The sequence below is a fragment of the Oreochromis niloticus genome, unplaced genomic scaffold (assembly GCF_001858045.2).
Source record: "Oreochromis niloticus isolate F11D_XX unplaced genomic scaffold, O_niloticus_UMD_NMBU tig00008098_pilon, whole genome shotgun sequence".
NCBI classification, from domain to species: Eukaryota; Metazoa; Chordata; class Actinopteri; order Cichliformes; family Cichlidae; genus Oreochromis; species Oreochromis niloticus.
The window spans coordinates 22,871-49,078 of record NW_020328970.1 but is presented as its reverse complement, the minus strand read 5'-3'; the positions used below and the strand labels follow the sequence as shown (position 1 = coordinate 49,078).

Below are 26,208 nucleotides of genomic sequence, written 5' to 3'. Positions count from 1 at the left end.
AGTTCTCCCACATCAGCTGGATTATATCCAGTGTTGGGCAAGTTAATTTGAATAAGTAATTAGTTACAGTTACTAGTTACTTCTTCAAAAAAGTAACCGAGTTAGTAACTGAGTTACAATATTATAAAAGTAATTAATTACTAGGTGTTAAGAGATTTTGGGGTTTTTATTATGTTATGCTTAAAAGTACGTTTCATTATCTAAATGTGTTTGCTCTTTTCAGTATTCAGCTTAAACTCTGTGCACACTTTGTGCAGACTCCTAAATGGGGAAGTTACACTCTGTACTCAGAGTCTGCACGCAGCAGCTATTTTATCTCTTCCTGTATCACTTCCTGTATGTGCTTTCAATAAAAGACTACTTCTTTATGCTGCAGGGAGAGCCTCTCTGAGTCTCCCCGTGTACACGTTAACCTGTCTGAGCGTTTTATTCCGACCTGGGTTGCAATTCAGGAAAACTCCTGACATTTCTTGGTCCTTCGAGCCGGATGGGACACAGCACTTTTGTGTGACCCCACAGGAAAGCCTCATCGAGCCCTGACGTCGTGAGAAGCCCGCGCTGAAGTCTGTCGACAGCTCCTGTCCAGGTACAGGATAAAGTCCAGAGACGTGAATTCGGGTTCTGGCCAGCGTTCTTATAAGTGGTCCACGGCGGTGGGGGTCGATGAGGTAAACCTGAGAGACCGGCAGCAACCAGGTGAATATTAACACTCAGACACCTCGCGTAAAACGTCTAGGCTTGCCCAGAGGGGTTGGTAGCATTCCTAAAAGTAAACGCTCGCCTGAAAAAGGGGCTGGAAGCATTTTTAGTAGGGTTTCTAGAAGTAAACGCTCGCCTGGAAGGGGCTGGAAGCTATTTTAGATAAACCTGGTCCGTAAGACGTAGTGCGCGTTGAAAAGGTATTGTTGTTGTTTATTTTTGTTGGTGGAATAAGTTGATTTTACAGCACAATAAGGAGGCTGAACTATTCCACTATTTTGTTTGCTGTTGGCCACCCAAGTACTGGTGAAAAGAGAGAAACAGGTCGTGTTTCATAACGTAAAGATGACACCGCTTTCAAGAATAGCTTGAAAGTAGAAGGCCGTGTCAACTACCTCCCTCTATCGATTCTCGTGCCAGAGAAGGTGCCGCAGTTGTGTAGTTGTAAAGTATTAAAATTAAAAGGATCAAAATGGGTAATGAAGCTTCAAAACTCACTGCTGACGAGCAGTGGTTAGAAAAGAAATATCCAGGTGCCGGACAAATTAGTGCATATAGATGGAGAAATCCAAAGAAAACCTAAATGTCCCACGTGGGAGGGAAAATGCATTGACTAAATTATAAGAAACCCTCCAAGCAGGAATAAATACTGAAAAGGAAGCTAAAAAGAAATCAAAGCATACACAAGAGTTGTAATATTTTAAAGCATGGAAAGTGGAATGAAGTGGAATAAACAAAAGGTTAAATTAAGGTTAGCTTAAAGTAGAGCTTATCTAGTGATAAGCATGATAATAGGAGATAATAGGAAGGTTAACAACCTGTAAACTGGTATTAACAATGAAACATAGTTGGCATGACGACCGTGCCTAGAATGAATAGAATGCATGAAACCAGATAATTCACACGAAAATATATCAAATAAAAAAGAGCAAACACATTTAGATAATGAAACGTACTTTTAAGCATAACATAATAAAAACCCCAAAATCTCTTAACATTCCCTCCTGTTGTACATATGTATATGTACAGTCCATAGCTTATTGTATCAGTCTACGGCCACTTGTAAACATCATAAAACAGTGGGTTTCGTGAATATGTTATATCCAAGTGTCTATCTCATTATCATCTTCTTCATTCTGTGACAGGGTGATGTAAGCATGAATTGAAGCAGTTACCATTTTTGATACCATGTTCTTCAAACAAGGTATGACGCATGAAGTGAAAAGACACAATAACAGTATTATAACACCAACAAAACATGTCCTTTAATCAGCAGGGACTTCCAAGAGCCGCTTAAAAGCCACGTAAGCCAGTCTGCTATGTTTGCTCCTACATGCCCCCAACGACACAGTACGCCACCTTGTATGCGAAGGGAATGGACATAATTCAAGCTAAGTGTGCCGCAAGCTACGCCAGCCGTGGGCATCAATTCCAGGGAATCGTGGTCAACCATGAGGAACCTCTCCAGATAGGATGTGACGAATGGTTCTGGGTTGACCTGAAAGTGAAGCACAGAAGTAAGGCTAAATCATTCCCAGTCTTTCTTGAAAACAATGGGAATTAGAGCCACAGCCTATGCTACCGCCAAGAGAACGGATCCACGCCAATGGGAAACACCACCACCAACTGCAAAGCAGTACAGACACACGCCCGTGAAGAGCAGCAACATCTCAAATGGCACCTTCTGGGTGCAAGGGATGGCCTGGGATATCCTTCCTGGGAACTGGACAGGTCAGTGCGCTCCCATTTTCATATCTGACCACACTTTCAAGATAACCATGGACGCCACGTCAACTTCAACGTCAACAACAAGGAAAAGACGAAGCACCCCAGACCTCAAGCAGCATGATTCCATATGGGGTTCCGATGTCCCAGAGGAATTTAAACTTTGGACTGAAAGACAAAAGGTTCTGAATGCTTCATGTAAATTCAACGACGAATGGGATCAGGAGATTGATGCTCTGTGCATTGCAGTAATGCAACACAGGGTAGCATTGGACATAATTCTCGCCGAGAAAGGAGAAAGGTGTCCTCTTTAGCAACACATGTTGCACATACATTCCAGATAATGTGCACTCACCGAACATGACTGATGCTCTGAAAACACTCAGACAACTTCGGGATGCACAACAACGAGACTATGCTGCAAACACAGAAGACTGGCTTACGTGGCTTTTAAGCGGCTCTTGGAAGTCCCTGCTGATTAAAGGACATGTTTTGTTGGTGTTATAATACTGTTATTGTGTCTTTTCACTTCATGCGTCATACCTTGTTTGAAGAACATGGTATCAAAAATGGTAACTGCTTCAATTCATGCTTACATCACCCTGTCACAGAATGAAGAAGATGATAATGAGATAGACACTTGGATATAACATATTCACGAAACCCACTGTTTTATGATGTTTACAAGTGGCCGTAGACTGATACAATAAGCTATGGACTGTACATATACATATGTACAACAGGAGGGAATGTTAAGAGATTTTGGGGTTTTTATTATGTTATGCTTAAAAGTACGTTTCATTATCTAAATGTGTTTGCTCTTTTCAGTATTCAGCTTAAACTCTGTGCACACTTTGTGCAGACTCCTAAATGGGGAAGTTACACTCTGTACTCAGAGTCTGCACGCAGCAGCTATTTTATCTCTTCCTGTATCACTTCCTGTATGTGCTTTCAATAAAAGACTACTTCTTTATGCTGCAGGGAGAGTCTCTCTGAGTCTCCCCGTGTACACGTTAACCTGTCTGAGCGTTTTATTCCGACCTGGGTTGCAATTCAGGAAAACTCCTGACACTAGGAAAAGTAACTATTGCGTTATTTTAAAAAATTGTTTAAAAGGTACTAAAATAATAAGAAAATAAATTACTGAACATACAAAAACATATATGCATCTCTCTGTTATAATACTAAATATATAATTGAAGTAAATAGGCACTTAAGTAACTAACAGTAAACATAAATATATATGTATACAAACTATTTAAATGTTACTGTGATAATATGACAAAATACCAATCCGATAATATTTTATAATTGTAGAGAGAAGTCTTTTTTAAATTTGTCATAAATAATACAATAAAACACAACAGACGTGTCAAAACCATTGATATTTATTGTACATTAACAGGCTGCAACTGGCTATAAAATAAGTATTAAACTAAGTTGTGCTTTTTAAGAAATGTAGTACAAATTAAATGAGCCAAACTGTAACAGTTTTCGACAACTCTGGCTAAACAAGTATTCTCCTCCATGCAAAAGTAAATAGTTGAGGTGATTTCAATTTCACACTGAAAAAATACAATGTATAATAAAACTAAAACATTTTCTATAAGGTATAAAAATGTAAACAGATAATACAAAGTTTCAACTCCATGGCTATTTACAATCTATTTGAAGTCAAATGTGCTGTTCTTGGAGTAGAGGCATATTAGCGAGTCCTGTTTTAATGTCCTCTGCTTTTTTAAAACATGGAAAATTTGTATTTGCCACATCCATAAACCCCTTACATCCATTCATCCTAGCCATTAAACCAGTGGTTGTATCTCAAAATAAGGTTTTTCTCAAATTTCTCATCAGAAAGTCTGTTCCTCTTTGGAAAGAAGACGAGCTTTCCCAGGCTAAACAGTCTTTCTACTGGTGCACTGGATGGCGTGGCTGCATTGTATCTGAGTGAAATATTCTTTATCAGTGCATATCTACTCAGAGAGTCTAATCTATGTGATCCTGATTTGAAATAATCTATGACTTGACTTTCTGCAGTAGCAGAGGTGTCGTCCTAGAGCGGTCCTAGACTTTAGAGCGGCTCTTCCTCAACCTCCTCCGACCACAGGTGCAACATGCCCAGGACCCAAGGGCGTAGATTTGGTTTTGGCATTGGTGGGGACGGATGATTCAACCACCGAACCCCGCCCTGTTTCTTTTTTTTTTCCTTTTTGTCTTTGCTTCTTGATAAAAAAAGGAGAAATATACTTGCCTACATATGCTATTCTACATGCTTTTAAACCATTTAAAATTACAATTCATAGTTTTATATGTGAATTATATAATGTTAAATTACCATTAAATAAATGACTGATTATAGACATTAGTTTACTTCAGCCATATTCCATATAAATCAGGTATCATACAAAATTAAAAATAGCCTCAAATACAGTCATGACAATAAAAGAATATGACTTTAAGGACTTAACAACATTACTTCAGTTATAGTGCACCAACATCTCTTACACATTAGTACTAAGGGAACACTGAATGACCTGCTTGTTTTTGTCCATAAAACTACTCATCTAAGATTACCACAAAGTAAAAGATCTCTCAGCAAAATTATGCAACATTTTAGGCACTATTGCCTATTAAATCAGTGAGCTGGCATTTTTTATTCTAAACATGAACTACTGTTACAGCAACAGACATGGACTACTGGTGCCCCACACAACAACTCAATGTCCACTATGTGAAGGAGTCTATTCTACTGTCTATACTATACTGTCCTGGTGGACATGGCAACACTTTTTTCATGGTTACATACCGTTTTAGACTGATGTGGGCCAAAGCCTAGCACATACCTGCCAACCTTGAGACCTCAGAATTAGGGAGATATTCAAACGGGTTTTTACAGTGTTTACTTATCGGAAAAAAATAAGTTTAATGTCACAGGCCGGGGGTGTCCAAATTCAGAGGCTGCGTCCACCTGAGGACCCGGCCTTCGCGGTCTAAGTGGGCCGGGTCCTCCGAAAGCCAGGTAGACTGGAAATGAGCGACTGTGAAATTGGGGGGTCTAGCCTTCATAATTACGTCACCTCTGCCGTCTGCTCCTTGCTGTCTAAATAAAATAAAATATAACCGGACGCTTGCGTAGATTCTCGACCATCTCACACTTCTGTTTAATCAGTTTTCTGTTTGACATTTATTCAGCTGTGTGAAAACTCCGGAGGAACCCTCCCGAGGGATTAATAAAGTTTTATTTAATCCAATCTAATCTAATAACTTTAATCTCAGCCAAACTGATTTACTCACGAACAAATAAAACACTGAAAAAGGCTAAACAATAACATGTTTAAGTTATTTGAAGTTTACACAGCTACATTCTCGCCTGAAAATATGTTAAAAGTTTATTTCGCGACCCAGAAAGAGTAATGAGAGTAATATTAATACTAAGTAGCTGCAGTAGTAGCAGCTATTGTTGGAAACTGGAATTGGCTGGGCCAATCTAGGATATGGTTTTTCAATTTTGTTGTCCGGGTGGAAAATTGGGAGAAATTGGGGAGAATGGTGGCTCCGGGAGATTTTCGGGAGGGGCACTGAAATTCGGGATTCTCCCGGAAAAATCGGGAGGGTTGGCATGTACGGCCTGGTATTGCCTGTAACGTTATTATGACGGACACATTTTATGAGTGAACTTGACTTTAAGTGACTTACAGGTTTCTTTGAAAAATACTTTCTTATATCCAGATTCTTCCTTTTTGCTGCCGTCCTCCTCTCCTCCTTGCAGGTCCTCGCAGCGCAGGATTGCCGCTGCTAAAACTAAACAGAGCTCGCTGATAGGCACAGCCAATCACATTGGCCGTATTTGTCACATGAGGTAGGACTCAGGTAGAGAACGTAATTTAACTCTTTCTGCACCGCTGGGTGAATGAGACGTTGACAGATCGTTTTTTTTTTTCTATCGGGTTTGTATTTCTTTACTCGAAGAGATCAAATTATTGGTGGGGACAATTCAATAATCGCTGGATATTGGTGGGGACATGGCCCTTCCATCCATACCAAATCGACGCCCTTGCCAGGACCCACTACAGTTCGCATACAAGGCGGGTGTCGGAGTTGAGGATGCCATCCTGTACCTCCTGCATAGAGCTCACTCACACCTGGATGGGGGAAAAGGCACGGTCAGGATCCTGTTTCTTGACTCTTCCAGTGCCTTTAATACCATCCAGCCCTGTCTGCTTCAGGAAAAACTGAACAGGATGCAGGTGGACCCCTGCCTGGTGGCTTGGATCTCCGACTACCTCACTGACAGACCACAGTACGTCAGGCTGAAGAACATCACATCTGACACTGTGGTCAGCAGCACGGGAGCACCACAGGGAACTGTGCTGTCCCCTCTTCTCTTCACCCTGTACACCTCTGACTTCTGCTACAACTCTGAATTATGCCATATTCAGAAGTTTGCAGACGACACAGCCATCATGGGGTGTATCTGGGATGATCAGGAAGAGGAGTACAGAAGTCTGGTGAGGAACTTTGTCGCATGGAGTCACACAAACCACCTGCAACTCAACACCTCAAAGACTAAGGAACTGGTTGTGGACTTCGGGAGGTCCAGAGAAGGTCCACTGCCGGTTCAGATAGAGGGGGAGGAGGTGGAGGTGGTCAACAAGTACAAGTACCTCGGGCTGTGGGTGGACAATAAACTGGACTGGTCATGCAACACAGAGCACCTGTATAAAAAAGCCCAAAGCCGACTGTACTTCCTCAGGAGGCTGAGGTCTTTTAACATCTGCAGGAAGCTCCTGAGGATGTTTTACCAGTCAGTGGTTGCTGGAGTACTTTTCTATGCTGTGGTGTGCTGGGGGAGCAGCACAGCAAAGAAGGATCATCCAGGCTGGAGAAACTGATCAGGAAGGCTGGCTCTGTGGTCGGCATGAAGCTGGACACTCTGGTGTCAGTGGCAGAGAAAAGGACACTAAAAAAACTGATGGACATTATGAACAATGCTGGGCATCCTCTGCACACGGCCATAAACAAACAGAAGAGTCTGTTCAGTGACAGGTTGCTTCTCCCAAAGACAAGAACCAACAGACTTAAAAACTCCTTTGTCCCACACACCATCAGACTGTTTAACTCCTCTCTGGAGGGGAGAGGGAGGGGAAACAGGAGGACAGAGGGGGGAACAACTAAGCTGTAGTGCCTCTTCACTTCACTGTGCAATACTTTTGTTAAATAGTCAACGGTGCAATAGACTTTAATACTTGAAATGTGCAATTCACTTGTATTTTTATTTTTTATTCTTTTTATTCTTTTTATTCTTCAAAGGAAAAAAAGTCATCCTCTGTGGCTGAGTCTGTGCTAAGTTGGCATGTTGGTGTGCTGGTACCTGCTCACTGGTCTTTGTCAAGGACAATTTTCCAGCACTCTGCCAGCAGACTTGCCTTGGCCTTGTCCATCCTTTCTTGTGTCCGCAGCCAACGTAGTTTGAACTTGGGCAGAGTGAAGGGAGTATCTGCCATCAAACAAGAAGACAGCTGCATGTGACTACGACGGTGTTTGCTAGTTCAGTTTTGACCGCTTCGCCTTGGGCATTTTTAATCTGTAGCTCTGCTCTAAAAGAACGTACGTACCTGGCCCCGCCTACTATCCTCGGAAATGCAAAATGATTGGCTAGAATTGGCTCAGGAAATAAAAGCACCGAAATAAAGCACCGAAATGTGCGCTGCTTTTCGGTCTGGTTACTACCGTTTATGGTGGTATTAAGAATTTGCAGGCCACTGCTCAACTCCAGGGTCTTAAACATCAATGTCTCCAATGTGGGTGGAAGTATCCCATAAAAAGTGTTGTCTTTTCCCTGAAGAATGTCCAGCGCCACTGTAAGTGGCCTCATGACAGTGCAGTACTCCCTGATGAACTGATGTTCTCGCTCTGTCATGGCTGTCAACCCAAACTTGGAGAAGATGGCGTTCAGCTCAACAAGAAAAATCTCACAGATTCGAGCCAAGGAATCATAAAACGAATTCCATCTTGTAGTGCAAGGAAGTAGCAGTTTCTTTCCAATAATGCCATCCACTCTCTCTGCAGCCACTGTTGAATGACTGGCCTTGTTCCACAACCCTGTGCACTTTGTGGTAGCGCTTCTATATAAGGCCTTTGTTTCTGTTTGTGAAAGTAGCCACTTGTCAACATCATTACAAGAAACAAGACTTTTGTGTGATGCACATCTCTGGTGTGGCAGCAGAGTGATCATCACACCTACATTTTCATCGTTGTCATTATCATCACCAACACTGTTTTTTAAGGCATCGTTCATGTTTGTAAAAGTTACCTCATCCTCATCATTTTCAGAGTCTTCCTCCTCAACTGGCTGGTACTTTTCAAAGGCCTTAGCAAAATTAGAGCCATTGTCTGTCACAGTTGATGTTATTTTGTGGGATATGCCATAGTGTCAGTGAATGTTGTCAATCTAAACAGTAATATTGTCATGCGTATGGTGACCCTGGAATCTTCTGCATGCCAGTGCTTCTTTCTCTCTCTGCATGCTGTGTGGATTATCCAATGTACTGTTACACCAAGATAGCTTTTATTAAATGCAGTCCAGATGTCTGCTGTAGTAGAGACGTATTCTAACTCATAAAATGTCTTTTTAAACCTTGAACCTGTATTTGGAAAAAGTCTTTCTGCATGGCTGGCTGACCCCCTCCTCTTGCTGGTACTTTGGCAAAAAGAGACTTGAAGGAATCTGACTCGACTGTTGGTAAGGCATGTTCTCAACGACATACCTGGCTATCAATTTGTGTAATTCAGTCTGTGTCACAGTCACAAATGTTTGTGGAGAAGAGAAATCAAGCTTAGACTGGTTGGATTGCGTCGCTACATCTCCATCGCTTGCTGAGCTCATGTTAGCCACACCTGGGTTTGAGCCGCGCCTGCTAGCATCAACACCTTCGTTCTTGGCGACCAGTTTTGTTGAAGCATGTGACGTTGAAAGGCACTTTGTTCCAGGGCATAGGTTACATTTCACATACAGATTCCTGTCGTTTATCTCTTTGAGAGAAAAATAATGTCTGTACCTCCACTTAAAAAGGCTACCTTCGAATTATCCGGGCTCTCCATGACTTTTGTTACTGTGCTATCTGTTTGTATGTGAACATCCGCCCAAGTCTACCTCTGATTGGTTTACTACCTAATTCTTACTCAGTCAATTAGAACCACTTGTGCGATTGTTTTGCCATCCTACCTCCCAGTAAACTGAAGACAGCTTCAATCGAGTGTGTGTGTGTGTGTGTGTGTGTTGAAAAATAGTAACGCACTGCATTTTCTTGTTAGTAACTGTAACGATAGGAATAATAATTATTTAGATTAATCGTTACTGAAAAAAGTAACACCTTTATTCCCATCACTGATTATATCTATAGCAGCAAACAGCAGCTGATCCACAAATCTTTGTCTGTGTTAATAAAGTTGGATCAGTTCAAATAGTTTGTTGCTCTGCACTTGAAAGCAGCAGTTTTTCTAATGCAGTGTAGTGTACTTCTCCCAGTGAAGCAGCAGCATTCAGCCTGTTAGAGTCAACACAAATGTCTCCATCCAAGCTCATGTTGTGCTTTGTTGTCCTCTCAGTCCCCCAGGTGGAGGTGGATTCAGGGGTGGAGTCTGTCCAGCTGCCCTTCAACACCACACTTCACCTGCCTGAAGATGTTAAAGTGGAGTGGAAGGATAACAATGCAAAGGTCCACGTGTATAAGAACGGCTCTGACCAGCTTGAAGAACAGCATCAGGTTTACAGAGACCGAACGAAGATGAATGAAGACCTGCTGAAAACTGGAGACCTCAGTCTGACCCTGAAATACCCCACAGACTGGGACAACTGGACCTACACCTGCACCGTCTACAGCAGGGAGGGAAACATCGTGAAGAAACAAGTGGAGCTGAAAGTCAGAGGTCAGTGCTGTAGATACAGGTCAAAGGTCAGAGGTCATGCAGGAGTTTATTCTCTAAAAGTTTTTAGTTTGAATCTATTTTCAGTTCATTCAAATAATTCAAATTTTTTGTTGTTTTGATCTAAAAGCCAAAAATGTCAGGCGGAGCAACTGTGTGTTTAAATGAACAGACTAAGAAGACCATTAAAAATGATCCTAACTTCAAAATAAAAGCCTCTGGCATGATTTGAGTTTGGATCAAATCAATAGTTTTGTTTTTGTAAATAAATGTAAATGTATAAATATCAGTAGTTTTAAAGTTGCTGAGATCATTCAAACACTTTGATCCAGTCATTTGGATGTTGTCAAATGCCGACCAACCAACACCTGGGTGGAGTCCCAGCTGAAGCTGAGAGATACTCAGAGATCAGAGACAGAAGCAGCTGTATGTAAGCGTTCTACAGGACGGCTCACACAAACCTGATGTTACTGATGTCTCCTAGATAGATCTCATGGACCAAAGGCTCTCTGTGTCATCTTGGCTCCAGCTGAACTAAACTGAGAGTGAATTTGGGCTTTTAGGGAGGGGTGAAAGCAGAGCGCTGTAAAGGAAAGGGCTGTGATTGGTTCATAACACGTAAATGAGAAGAAAGGAAAGCTTCAGAGCAACATGAATGAAACAAAGTGTTTTGATGACGACTGAAAGCCAAAACTGTGACTGAAATCAGAATCCAGTTCATCTCCAGCCCTGTCAGCGGTTCCAGCTGTAGTGCTGTTACAATAATAGTCATCACTTCTAGTTTCACAGCAGGAAACTGGGAACATTCAGCGTCTCAAAGATTGACCTGTTAGCACCTGCAGACATTGTTGAGCTGGGTCTGCTGATCTTGTGGAGGTCTTCATTTCTCCACTATTTGGAGAAGCTTCAGCAGGATCCACAGTCAGAGTCAAAGTGGAGTTCTAGCATGGACGTAACGCTTCAAGAAGCTTCAGACAGACAGTGTTCTCCAAAAGTTCTGCTCTAAAAGGAAACTTTGAGCTGGCTCTGTAATTGTTGTAGTCAGAAGGATGGAGGCTGGATCTTTGATGAGTGCTTGCACACAGGCTGTCTTTAAGTATTCTGGGACACAGCCAGAGGACAGACAAGTGTTCATTATTGGAAGCAGCCGAGGGGCAGGGACATCCCAAACTTCACTCAGGAACTTTGGAGGAATCATATCTACACAGCTTGATGAGCGTTTCAGTTGTGCCACAGTCCTTCAAAGCTCCTCCACAGAGACTGGCAGAAAAGAAGATCAGATATTGTGGCTGGGGTCGGGGACATCAAGAAAAGAATCAGGAGCTGCTGTTTGGATTTCCTCTCATTCATTTGATCCTTCAGAAAGTTTAGAAAGTGAAGACGTTCCTCACTCGATGCCGTAATCTGATGAAAACTTGCAGGATGTCAAAGACGCTCCACTGAGCTCCAAAGAGCTCTGGGCTGTGCTTATTAGAATGAATTAAAGGAGAGAAATAGCCGGCCCTCGCCTCGTTCACCTGTTCATTGAAAGCAGTCGTTCATGCTTTCATTTCTTGATGACGGAGCTGAAGATTCACCTTCTTCCGTCTCCTTTCTGCCCTCCGGCATTGTCTTTTCAGACTGTGAATGTCTTTGTGAATCCAGGGCAGCGAGCGAGCACCACGTTTAGTCCTGATCTTAAAAGGTGCAGTTGAATCTAAAGTGGATGTACAAAGGAGGTTCAGATCATTCAGAGTGTTTGTGTGTGTGAGGGAGGAGGAATACCAGTGGTGGTAGGAAACACTGATGAACATGTTTCTCCTGTTTCCTCATGAAAAGAGCGTCAGCGTACTGACACAGCTTCTTTTGCCTGATCACTTGGAAAAATGATCTCAAACAGAATCCATCAATGATCAGATAGAAACACATCAGCTCAAAGCCTGGAGTTCATACTGAAGCCCACAGTTATATGTAGGCCAACAACACGCTGTTTGAAACCAATGAATTTACTGTACTGAGGAACTCTGTGGCAAATGAGTCAGTAAGATCATCAACATGGATCTTAAAATCAGCAGCTCAGATCATGTGATCACACATAAGAACCATGGAGCAGGAAACATCTGAGAGCTCCAACTCTGATGGAGTCTTAGGAGGGCGGAGATACCTGCACAGATAGGAGCTGTTTCACACTTTAACAAGCAGCACCTCCAAACTACACCCTTCATCCACCTTAATAGGGGAGCATTTGAAGCCAAAGCTCCACCCACCCAGCCACTTTCTCTGGGCTGACTGAAACAATCACATGTGGGGTCAGAGTTCACAGACTAGACAGTCCTCTCCAGATTTCATCATGTTTCTGTTCAAAACATCAAATCAAGCTGAGGGGAAGTTGTAAAATCCTTCAGAATAAAAGCCTGACAATTCAGAGCTCCAACATTAAGAAGAGCAAAGTGAACCAAGGTGGATGGAGGCAGCAGAGAAACTGTAGGGTGGAGCTGAATGCTTCATCAATGGGATGATGCAGCAGATTTTCTCCACCTTGCACAAACTGTCCTGTTAGTTATTATGACTGGAATATCCAAAATGTCTCCAGAGGCTCCGAGTCCAGCTGAACATGTATTAGTGTTTAGAGTGGAACTGAGATGATAGGGACTAGGACCTGGGGGACGTCAGTCAGTGACGGAGCGGTCAGCAGGTGTGGGCAGGTGTGGACAGGTACTTGATGGAGTGTTTCCTGCACGCTGGACTCCATATGATATGTTAGCAGAGATTATCTGGCTCCTGATTGGTTGAAGTGGAGCCCATCTGCTGCAGAAAGATGCCTCCTGTCCCAGAAAACATTGAAGTTGTCTCTAAAGCCCAGGCTGTGGGAGTCACACACAGAGGAGAGCCAGGTGTGGAGGCCGAGCAGCCGCCCAAACGCCCCACGGCCACAGGTGGGAGTGGGGCCGGAGATACAAACACTATGGTGGGCTTGTTTCACAGCCTCACAAAGACACACAAAGTCCAGTTTGAGGAAGTGGGAGCGCTGTTTGGAATCCGGTTTGTGCCCATGTGGATAAGGATGGTGTCGGCCTCCGGACGGGATCGTATTCTGCCAGGAAACTTGTCTAAAATGTCCCAGAGCGTCGGGCCGGGAAACGACAGAGCGTACGCCTCCTTTATTGTGAAATTCCTCACCATGGTAACTGAACACATCAGCTGGTCTGCAGCAGGTTATGTTCAGAGTTTGAGGCTCAAATTGGCTCAAAGTGTCCCATTTTCACTGATTGTTTCCCGACGACATGCTTCAAGTGTGATATGGATCCTCTGCTGAAGGAATCTGCTTTCTATCCACAACCTGTTGATCCGTATCTGACTAACAGCAGCGCAGGAAGCCCTGCAGTTATAGAGAAACTGTCTGAGTCGCATTGTTGCTGCAATTTACCTGCAACTGCTGATGAAGAAAAAGTCTCAATGTGTTTGTGTTTGGTCCTAATCTGCTGCCAAGTCTGTTTGACACTGCTGGATTTCCAGCTGATAGATGACAGATTAGAAACTGATCAGTCTATTGATCACACAATATTCCATCAATAGAATTGATTTGACTTTGATTTGTGTAACAAAGTGATTTCCATGTCTCCTTCATGATGTGACAGTGTCAGAGCTGAATGCACTTGTAGAGTATCATGTTTTTATGGCTCACATTTAAAGTGTTCCAGCTCTAATGTACAGCTGTCATATTAGAAATAGAAGCAGCTCTGATTTTAGTGCTCAAATAAATCTATGAAGTGATGAATTCACACATGAACAGTTTTCTGCAGCGTTCCTCTCGGCCTTATTTGCAGCTCCACTCTTGTTTTTGCTCTAATAATTATTTCTCTCCATGAGCTGTTTCTCTGCCTGAAGGAGGCGCCACTCCATCGCTTCATTTAGTGCAGAACAAGAGTCACATGATGCTGCTCTGTCAACACCAATCACACTTTGTACAACTCATGTTGTGTTTGTTGTCCTCTCAGTCTGTCAGGTGGAGGTGGAGGAGGGGGCGGAGTCTGTCCAGCTGCCCCTCAAAACCACACAAAACCTGCCTGAAGATGCTGAAGTGGCATGGGAACGCTATGAACCTGAATACAGGAAGGTCCACCTGTATGAGAACGGCTCTGACCAGCCTGAAGAACAGCACCAGGTTTACAGAGACCGAACGAAGATGAATGAAGACCTGCTGAAAACTGGAGACCTCAGTCTGACCCTGAAACACCCCACAGAGAGAGACAGTGGGAGATATGTGTGTGAAGTGAGGAGGAACGGACGATTTAGATATAAAACTGTGCAGCTCAAAGTCAAAGGTTTGTTTGTTTGATTATTTGTGTGTGTGTGTGTGTGTGTGTGTGTGTGTGTGTGTGTGTGTGTGTGTGTGTCTCTGACTGTCTTGTGTCTCCTCTGCAGGGAGAGTTCAGGTCCAGGATCAAACAGGGGACATCAGGAACAGAAGCAGCTCCATTGATCCGACTCCTCTGATGGCTGATCAATCAGTTTGATCTGTGTGTTCTTTGATTATTGATCAGTGATGTCAGAGTGGAGTCAGTGTGATGTTGTTGTTGTGTGTTTGAGACTTTTAGTGTCCATGAAGGTCTCTGCTGCCGTAGATCCTCTGAACTGTGACAGAGGTCTCACTCTGGAGGAAACTCTCAGCACTTTCCAGCAGCTCCTCCATCATGGAGGACGTTCCCTCACTGTAACAGGTGGAGGAGAGAGGAGAGGAAGCACAGGTGGATCATCCTACAAACCACAAGATCACATGACCAGAGGGGCGTGGCCTTCAGTGGTAGTAATAAAGGAACAGTCCACATGTTCCACTTTGAAGGCTCATCTCCAACAAAGCAGACCTGTGATCACTTTAACTCAGTATGATGGATTGTTTGGATTTGTCTTTGTTTCTCTGGCTTTTCTTGTGTGTCTGTGTGTCTTTGTATGTTGGATAGAGTCATGTGACCTGCCCAGGGACTACACATGGAAATGAGCAGTTTAGCTCAAATCTGGCAGGTTTCCATCTTCTGTTTTTATCCTGATGTCCATGAACATGAACACTGTCCCTGTCAAATAAATCCAGATACAAAGATCAGATCTACTGAGCATCATCAGCGTGTCAGCCGCTAACTGCATCTTCAAATAAATAAATGTGTCTGATCAGCGGTGATAAGAGGAGAGACGCTGAGCGAGTCAAACTTTAAAAACTGACTGAAAAAAATCTTCTTGGCTTTATTTTTCCTTCCAGTCTGAAAAATCTTTCATTTAATGATTTTGGGGAAATATGAAACATTTGAAGACCTTCATTTATTTGAATTTCAGAGTTTTTAATGAGCCACAGCAGCCCTGAATAAACACTTGAATTACTGTCTGAGCTGCTGCAGTTTCCTGCTGCGTCCACTGGGTGTCAGTAAAGCTGCAGGTGTCTCACCTGTGAGTCCAGCTGTGGGGAAACAGTCCAGCTGCTGGTTCTGCCTCCAGCTGAGGAAACACTTCATTCCTTTTATTGCTGATCTCTCTTTATGAATCCACCTGAACTCGTCTGATCCTGGAAACCTTTCACTTTCCTTCCTTGCTGTCTCCGTCTGTCTCTCACTTTCACATTGGTTGGTTCCTCTCTGAATCTCTCCTCTTATCTGTGAACATTCATGAGGAAAAAGCAGAATCAGTTCAGGCTTCGCTCTCACAGGATTTTAATGTTTGTGCTCACAGTCTTTTCTTTTTTCTTTTTTTTTTTCTTTTTTTTTTTTTGACCTGTCCCGTTTGGTTCTTTTGCCATCAGAATTATTGTCTAAAGGCGAAGAAAGATGCCCAACGGATTTACTTTACCAAATGGACCATCCCAGCCTTGCCGTAATGGTCCATTTGATTCACCTTTTATTGTTTATTTTATTTTCACTTGCTGAATACGGGACAGACTTGACTGGTGGAAAGAAAGAGGGAAAGAAAAAAAAAAAAAAAAAACCCTGAGAAGAGGGACGGGGAAAAAGGGCAAAAAACAAAAACCAACAGACAAAAAATACATATCGATCACCTGGATCACCTGTTGAGAAAGAAAAAAGAGAGCAAGCAGAAGAAGACGGGAGTAATAAACAAGATCACAATGATCTATGGGAATATGACAGTAAATACTAAATATTAAACATTATGGTGCAGCACGTGAGATCGACAGTGCACAGTGTGCTTTGAGGTAAGAGCCCAAAAGGGTGTAGTTTGTGTGTGTGATCACCCGTGTGTACACCTGTGAGCATGAACGCGCTTGTTTTTAAAAGGTTCCTTCATGTAATGATCTGCTAGAGGGTGTGGGGGGCCACAGCCCCGTCCTCCAGGGCATGAAGCAGGTATGGAGGAGATCAAAACTCCAGACATCCAGAGGCCCCCAGAACACAAGAGACCAAGGAAGACCAACAGAGGGGCAGCCGCGCCACTATCCCAGAAAGAGCTGAGGAGAGTCCCAGATGAGGGGTCACTCAGCAGCCGCGGAGCAGAAGCCAGGGGGGGTTGCAGTGACGTGCCTGTGAGCTCCGCCGGCAGCCAGCTGTGCCTGAGTGACCGAGCCCCGGGCCGAGAGGCCGAGGGCACCCCATCCCCGAAGTGGCCCGAGCGAGCCCCAGGCTCCAGGCCCCGATAAGCAGCCGCCAAGGAGTGAGCCGGTGGGTACCCGGGCGCCCACCCCCGGACACAAAGAGCCACCAATGCACCGATGTCTGAGGGCGTCTGCCACCGGCAGGGGAAGTGGTGGGGGGAGATAGGCCTCCAAACCTTGGAGGGCCTGAGATGTCCCCAGAGAGGTGGGGTCTGATACCCAACCTGACATATAGACACAGACATACAGGCACACACAGATACAAACATCCATTCCCACCCTCATGCTCTCATATACAATTACTCAACACTCACCCAACGTGGAGACAGACATAAATAGACACTGTACACACAATCACACTCCCCAAGCGTACTCTAAGCCCCGGGTCTAGGTACCCTGAGAGAGCCCGGGACAGTCCACCTGACCCCACCACAGAGAAAACTGCACCCACCCCATCATCCACTCATCTTCCAGACTACACAAGACAATAGACGCCCAGGCTGAGATCTTCCTCCACCTCTCCTGTATCTCCCCCTCCTGCAGAGAGAGTTCCTGAAGAGAGGAAGGCTCCTGCAGGATGTGACAACCTCCCCACCAGTTGAAGAGCCCCCAGGTGGTTCGATGCACAGGCGGCACCCTGCGCCAGGACTGGGCCCCCATACACCCACCCGCCCACAACCCCGGCAACACACCAACCAGGACCCAAGCCCCTGAGGCTTGGCCAGGGCCCCAGCCCAGAGACAGAGCGCCCCCAGAACCTCACGCCCATCCCAGACCCACCCAGGGGCAGCCAGGCTACCAGGTCAGTAACCCACGTCCGTCAGCACAGACCCTCCCCTAGCCCTGCTGCACGCAGCCACGAGGAAAGCGTCACCTAAGAGCCAACAGAGCCGCTAATTGGCCATGACCGCTACCCCGGGTTGAGCCCTCCAAGGAAGATGGTCCCGGGGAACCCCCCGATGCCCTAAGCCTGTCCCTACCCCCACACCAATCACAACAGTGAAGGTGGGACCAAACTATGACCCCCCACCCCCACTAGATGATGGAGCTGATCAAAGGAGCCCAGAGCAATTGATCTGATGTGGTGGCAGAGGCTGTATCAAGACTAATGTGATCTAATAGATAATTTCTATATTGGTTAGAATTAAGATTATTTTTATTTTTCCAGTTCATGAGGACTGTTTTCTTGGCTATGCATAGGGCAGTGAAAACCATATGGGCTATATTCTTTTCTGTAGTGACATTATCTAAGCTGCCCAACAAACACACTAAAGGGGAAGTTGGAATGTTACATTTCAGACACTTTGATAAGTCTTCACATATCTCGCGCCAAAACTTCTGAACTGGTGGACAGAACCAAAGAGCGTGGATATAATTGTCCGGTGAATTGGTTTGGCAGTGTGAGCAGTTGTTGGTAGACGTAAAGCCCATCTTGAACATCCGATGACCTGTACAGTGCACTCTATGTAGTATTTTGTATTGAATTAATTGAAGACTGGGATTTCTAATTAGATGAAAGGTTTTTAAGCAAATCTGAGACCAGAAGTTTTGGTCTAAGTTAACTGATAAATCCGCTTCCCATTTTGCAATAGGAAGTGATATTGATTCATCTGTTTTAGAAAGCATTCTGTATATTTTAGATAGTAATTTGGGGGTTTTAAGAGTAAGAAATTGAACCACACTTGGTGGTTTTTGTAGCTCAACTTGACCCGGTTTAAATCTCTTTTTTACTATGGATTTAATTTGTTGATACTCTAAAAATCTTTTCTTGTTGATCCCATATTGTGTAACTAGTCTGTCAAATAAAATAAATTCTGTTCCTTCTAGTATATGTTCTAAATATTTGATTCCTTTACTACTCCAATCTGAAAAGTTTATCATATTATTGTTTTGTAATATGTCAGGGTTGTTCCAGATAGGTGTACGTTTGCATGGGATTAATGAAGACTCTGTCAACTTCAGAAACTCCCACCACGCTGTCAGCGAGGAGCTGATGTTGACGCTTTTGAAGCATTCATGTCGTTGAATGTTTGAGCTGATAAATGGTAGATCTGAAATCTCTAGATTATTGCAAAGTGCTTGTTCTACATCTAGCCAAGGTTCATCTAAGAGGGTATGTTTTTGCCATCCTGAGATAAACTGAAGCCTGTTGGCTAAGAAGTAGTGCTGAAAGTTAGGTAGTTCTAATCCTCCTTTATCCTTGGTCTTTTGTAGTGTTTTTAAGCTTATACGTGGGGGCTTATTTTTCCAAAGGAATTTGGACATATATGAATCTAGAGATCTGAACCAATCTTGCGGCGGTTTAGTTGGGATCATTGAGAATAAATAATTTATTTTTGGTAATACCATCATTTTTATAGCGGCAACCCTTCCCATGAGTGATATGGGTAGACATTTCCACCTAGCCAGATCACCTTCTACTTTCTTTAAAAGTGGGATATGGTTTAATTTAGTTAGATCTGCAAGCTTGGGAGAAACATTAATACCTAAATATTTTATATTTCCCGATTGCAGTGGAGAAGAAGAGGAATTATGGAAGGAGCAATTAATCGGAAGGACTGTAGATTTTGACCAGTTAATTGAGTAATCTGATATTCTTGCAAAAGAGTTTATCAGTACAATCAGAGTCTTTTCAATGAGCTCCATCTTTTTCCTGGAATCATCTCCAGAAGGAGCTGAAAGGATCCGTGTTACACAACGTGGCCACTTTAAGTCCATTAAAAGGATCCAGGAAATAGTCAGAGCCCAAAAACCGTCGGGGGAGGTGAAAGGTGTGTTTTCTTTGATGATGTCACCAAAATGAGAGCTTTGTAAAAACAGGAGAAAGAAATGTGCCAGTTTATTAAACACGTCTCATTTCAACTTCCCGATGAAAGTGTCGCTTTGAAGTCAAAATCTGAATCCAAGACTGAGCTGTGTTTTTGTTTCTGCAAAGTTCTTCTACAAACTCAGGTTTTCAAACAGCTGTGACAGCTGCCTCTGTGTGTCAGTAAGTCTTTGAGCTTCTTTATCATAATATCAGCAGCCTTAAAAATAAAGACGGACTGATGTGGACAATTATCAGTAATCAATGAGACCGATCACTAATATCTGGAGCTGACATAGATTTAGAAACAAATCAAATCCAGCAAAGAAAATGTATTTTTCTGTTGTGGCAGAAACGGTTGGTTTCAAATATCTGATGATGTTTAAGTTCATGCAGCTGTTACACATCTGTACTCACAGCCAGCTGTAGTGCTCAGGCCTGCTTAGCCTCTAATCTGCTGGCAGAGAGCTAATAATCTACTAATAATCTCACTCATACGTTACAGGATGGCTGACAGTGAACATCACAGCAGTTGTGTTACTGAGGTATAACAGGGCAGCACTAACCATGAATGTGCATCAGACCAACTCACCAGAGGAGTTTGTGTGATCACAATAACTCCTGGACACAGCTTCAAAGTGACTCCTCACTCTGACAGCACATTACACTCATCAGTTTCACTCACACACATTTTTATAAACTCATCATAACTACTTTGAAACAAAGTTCCAGCACACAGAGGAAATCCACAACTGCAGTGTGTGGCTGCCACGCCCACATCAACATCACCGTGGCGTGTTCACTGACCATTAAACAGTAGGAAATGTCACTCAGCAATGAGACCTGGGTCACGCTGACATCATGGTTGTGTTCTGTGTCCATATGAGTTTGAATCTGCTTCAGTGAGGAGAACATCACAGTCCACGCTTCCTTCAAACAGTCCACAGACCCGTCAGGTCTGAGCGTCGGGGACATTTCACGCTTTTTGAAATCAGCTCTCAGGATTACAGCAGCTCATGGATGTCATCAGTTTCCTGTTCTGGTGAGTTCACAGCAAACAAAGTTCCTCCTCGTGTTCATCTGTCAATCCAGTCGTGCTGGAATATTTGACAACATTCCCACAGTAATGATGTCATTTCTACAGGAATTGGTTTTATAGAAAAATCCTGATATCTGACGGGGGCGGCGGTCTCAGCGCACACGCTCACACCTCTTTCCACGTCCTCCAGCTCTTCTGGGACGCTGAGGCGTTCCCCGATGAGTCGACAGACTGAATCTCTCCAACTTGTCCTGGGTCCGCCCCGGGGTCTCCTCCCAGTCGGACGCCTCACCCAGACGCCCTTCAGAGGAAACTCACGGATGGCGTTCGTACCTTCAGCCTGATCCTTTCAGTCACAGCTCGTGCAGTCACAACACTGCTGCCAATAAAGTGAAACAAAGCATCTTAAAGCCATTTCAATAAACGCACACACAGAGTTATCACAGCACTCATGAAACATGCACACTGGGCACAAACTAACTTCTAACATGTTGAACTTTGCTCCAGTTTGTTCTGATTGGCTGAAGCTTGGTAGTCACATGGCTGCCTGTGAGTGTGTTTAAACACAGAGAGAAGCTGAAGCTTCACATGTTGTGTTCTTCACACAGTCGGATCAAACGTGTAAACTTTGTGACACAGCCTGGTCTTCATGTGTGTGTGTGCACGGTCTGAGGAGCTCTCAAGCTTTTCATAGAGGACACACACACTGATGCAGGAACAGATGGATGCACATGAAAGCTTCACACACTCCTGATGAGTGAGGACACACACACTCACAACATGAGCAGCCAGCAGGCTTTAAATGCTCAGTGTGAAGAAGTTTCCACACTTACCTTAATATCATCAAGCAGCCTTCTTCTTCTACTGGTTCCCACAGTTCCCAGTGTTAATAAATGCACAGCCACATGTGCTCTCTGTCATCACCTACAGATCTGAGATCAGCAGCTTGTCCACTGTAGGCTTTATCTTTTCCATGTAACTGTGCTGCTTCACAGAGAGGGAGAACTGCAGCGCTTTGTTTGCTTGTGAACAATATGTGCATGTTAAATATGAACAGCTGCTCCAGCATGTGTTAGTGTGACAGACTGAAATGTTGCTCCTTTTAAAGCTTCTGCAGGAACTTCATTTGAACAGGCAGGAATTAGTTGTTCAATAAAGGCATGAATTGGACCTTAAAGGTGGCCAATCGATACCAACGCTGGTATTGGTGTCGGATCAATACTAGTGTGATGGGACTGAGACTTTGTTTCTATGCTCTAAGTTCATTATACAGACACTGGACTGTGTTACATCAATATTTTGGGGGAAAAACAAAGTAGGTCAAACATGCACAATGAAAACTGTCTGAAGCTTTTGGTGTGACTATCACACCTATTTTATTTGTAGCCTGCAGCACATTGTGTTTTACTGAGACGCACATTTATATTCAAGGTGTCCAAAAAAGCTCAAAGCTGTGTTTTTATTGTGTTAACTAATTATTGCAGAATGTGAACATCACAGTGATTTAGTGTCATTAAAATGTGTTCAGAACATTGATGATGGTTCATCTCATAAATGCTGACACACTGCTCTCCCCTACATATACATACATATACTGCCATTAGAAGTGACACAGAGCAGTGTTAGTATTGATATGAGCAACACTGCTCATGGATTTACTTGGTAGTGCACAGCACTGCTGGCCTTTCATCACACAACTTGGTCCTTTGATACAGCGAGTTCAAAAAGTTGTTGAATGGACTCATTTCATGTCAGTGATTGTAAAGATTGTTTTTCTTCTTTCAGCCCTTAGAACTGCAGATATTTGTGTTGATGTTCTTTCCACACAGATGATCCTTCTGCTCAGCCCTGCTGTGTCAAACCAAACAGCTCGTCCACTTACAGAAACACAAACAGCAAAAACAAAGAGTTGATCTTTATTAACCTTGGAGCAGATTCCAGTCATGAGACATCCTGCTGAGTTCATTTGGTAAAACTCCTCCCAGCAGCTTATAGAGACCTTTTCTAGTGGAAGTTCAAGATTTGCTGTCATTGCAGTTTGTCTGATGCACATCACGTCATGGCTGCCTGCGGCTAAATCTGCACACCTTCTTTCTGCGAGTGCTGAAGACACGAGTGCATTTACAGCAATATTTGTTAGCCTGCAACAAACAGCTCCAACCACAGTAACAAATGTGTGACATCAATGATTCATTGTTCAGTTGTTCAATGTTCAACCGTTTATTTGAACTAAACGTGACGCTCCCCCCATGTTCTTCTCTAATTGTCTTCTATGTCCTCCCTCCTCATCCAAGCCGTGCCAGCCCACAGACCATAATCAGCCCACACACTGAACTCACACATGAAACTCCACCTGACGTGGTTTTACATCAGCATCAGCAGATTGGACGCAGCTTTGTGTTCATCTGTAAATCAGCATCTCCCTGGAATCATTTGATTCCTGTGGATTAAAGGCAGACAGTAAACTGAGCTTCCAGGCATGTAGGCAGCTACAGTAATGCTGCACTAGACAGCACGTCCTCGCCCATTAGCAGGCATCATCTTTACATTTGATTTTATAAAAACAAATCATGAATTAAATCCAAACTGAACAACTGCAGACTCATGAAAGGATTTGCAGTTTTGCAAACTCCTGTTAAAAGGGAGTTTTTCCTTCCCACTGTTGCCAAAGTGCTGCTCATGTATGTATTATTGTAGGTCTGCCTTACAATATAAAGCACCTTGAGGCGACCGTTGTTGTGATTTGGCGCCTGTGTAAATAAAACTGAATCTTTAATAGAAGAAATGCAGTTTTTAAGAGCAGCTGTGTCATTTAGAAATATGAAAATCTTTTCAAACTGTTAAATAGTTTTAATTACAAATTCATCATCTGATAAACCAACGGCTGTTTTTATCAAATCATATTTCAAATGTTTGTGTGAAGAGTGAAAAAAGGGGGAACTTTTCTAATGTATTGTAAAGAGCAGCATAACTGGAAGTTGAACTGCTCAGTCAAAGCCTTTTTTCCCTTTGAGCTTCATTTCAGGTGGAGTCATTCTGGATTCTGAGTGTGTCCCAAAGGCCACAAGGATCCTCCAGGATAGAGGTACAGACTGCACTCCGGGACAGAGGAGCAAGGAAACATGTTGCTCTTCATAACTTGATGTCAGAGCTTTGAACTAGTTTGGGATTCAGCTCCATCCTGTATCTCTGTGAAACCTGACCTGTGTGGCTTTTGTCCCCTCTGTGAGAAACATGCACATTATAAAGCCGACACATTCATTCAGTTTACTCTTTCATTCTAAAGTGAAAGTGACTGTGTGAGCTTTCTATACAAAGATGTGTAGTTGTGTTTACTTGCCTTCAGTTTCAGTCAGAATTAAAGAGACTAATTGTGTTTAAGAGAGGAGGCAGAGACACCATTGATGTCACAGTTCCAACTACTCACACCAATCACATTCAGTCCAGTTCATGTGGACAATAATTAGATGTTGTAAAAGCAGAATGGGAGTCTGCATTTAAATCAATAATGAGTTCAGAGTTATTTTTCAGGCCGACCACAGTTATTCTATAACATGCTGGTAAAAAGGAGCCTGTATATTTGATGGATCTGCTTGAATGCAGAAGTTTGTGAAAGAAGTTCCTCCAGTGATTCTCTGCAGTTACCTTGAGTGGGTCCAGTCCAGCTCCAGTTCCATCATGACCATTGTACAACATCTGTTGCAGCTGCATGCATGAACCAATAACAGCTAATACATTGTTGAAAACGTGTCTCTGTCCTTGGAGCAGATGTCTGTTCATGCAGGGTTTTACTGCTGGTGTCTTATTCCACCTTATTACCCACTCTGATACATGACTGAGTGCCCGTGTGCATCAGTGGGTCTGGGCTGCTTCTCACAACAAGAGATTTAAGAAGAGTCTTCCTTTAACTAGGAAGTGATCCACAGGTGGCCTAACACATGGAGACAGACGAGCATTGGCACATTTAGACTCAGCAAATAATCCACGCAGACGTGGGGAGAACATGCAGACTTCTCACAGAAAGGCCCGACGGTGGGTTCAAACCCGTCGGCTCACACGGAGAAAATCTTCCCTTATTACCCGCCGACTCAGCAGATTTGTGTCTCTACAGCTTTGTGTTCTTCTTCAAAATGAAATTCAAATGGAGGGTTTTGTTTGACACTAGAGATCAGAGATGCCCCACAGACCAACACATGAAGTACTTTCTATTTGTGGATTAGAAGGAGAAATATATCTGTATTATCAGTTTATTATAATCTACCTGAATCAGTGTTTGGGATCAGATTTCTGTGTGGCCTGGTTCACTCACTTCATCATCATTTTAACATCATTTTCTATTGACTTTGACTGTATAGAAATGATGCACACTTAACCTCCGTCTGTAGATTTCTTTGGTTAGTAGACACCTGCCTTTGTTCGCTCTAGAGTGGATATTATAATATGATTCCTGACTGGTCTCTACTCTGTGTGGGTCAGTCTAAACCCTGGGCTTCAGACTTTGGGCAGAGCTCCCTACAGCCATGTTAAAGAGCTGGGAAAGCTTCAACGTTGTGAATTGACTGGCAGAGCTTACAGGCTCATAAAGGTTCAGCTGTGATTTACAGGAAGCACTTCTTTGATCTTTGTAAGTCTTTAAATCAAAATCATGGAAACTTCCTCCTCCAGTGACAAACATCACAGTTTCATGTCTGATCGCTCACGGCACTTTTACACTTTTGTAGCCTTTTAGGCACGACTGCAAAACTTTGGACATTTCCATAAATGTGAGCAGACATTAAAGACCTCGGGGAGTGATGCTCCCTTTATTGGATTTTGGCTCATGTCCTTGCAGTTTCTCACATTACAAATATCTTTGTTGTCTTCTGTGTTTCACTTCAATGATGTTCTCTCAAGGGCAGCAACATGTCTGCCATGTTTCTGCAAACAGACCAAAGAACAGTAATAATTAGGATTATTAGCCAATCGGTGCCTCTTCCTGTTTATCACAATGTTACCGTTATTTAGAAAATAGCTGTTGGTGAACAGACGAGATCAAACTTTCCTCTAATCAGCGATGTTTGATAGTGCTCTATGTTGAGGCTCATAATGACACTGGCACAGTGACTCGTACTGTTTAATAAGCTGTCAACAAACTACAGTGTGAAACGTCTTATCTTTGTATGTGGCACACCAAGGGCTTTATTTACATATCCGGCTTCTTGACTAAACTGAGAGCATCATGTTTCCCATTTCTGTGGTATTTTAACGTTTCAAACACTAAACAGGCTCAGAGGACAACAAATCACATCTGATCCCTTTGAAATGTCCTCAGATGTCATAGGATGGCATTAAAAGTCTTCACTGATGCTGCTGAATGTCTTTATGTGAGCACTGATGTCCACCAGCAGAGGGCGCCCTCGCCCTGCTACAGGGATGCATTTAAGGCCGTCCACAAAGGTTTGT

General features: G+C 43.3%; 1 long non-coding RNA gene across 1 annotated transcript; it reads right to left on the bottom strand.

The window, feature by feature from the left end:
• Window positions 1–21,085: 21,085 nt before the first annotated feature.
• Window positions 21,086–23,455, bottom strand: LOC112845611 (uncharacterized). Its single transcript, XR_003218471.1, has 3 exons — window positions 22,984–23,455; window positions 22,766–22,869; window positions 21,086–22,643 (listed from the first exon to the last, which is right to left on the bottom strand). It is a non-coding gene; the product is annotated as an uncharacterized LOC112845611 (long non-coding RNA).
• Between the last annotated feature and the right edge of the window lie 2,753 nt (window positions 23,456–26,208).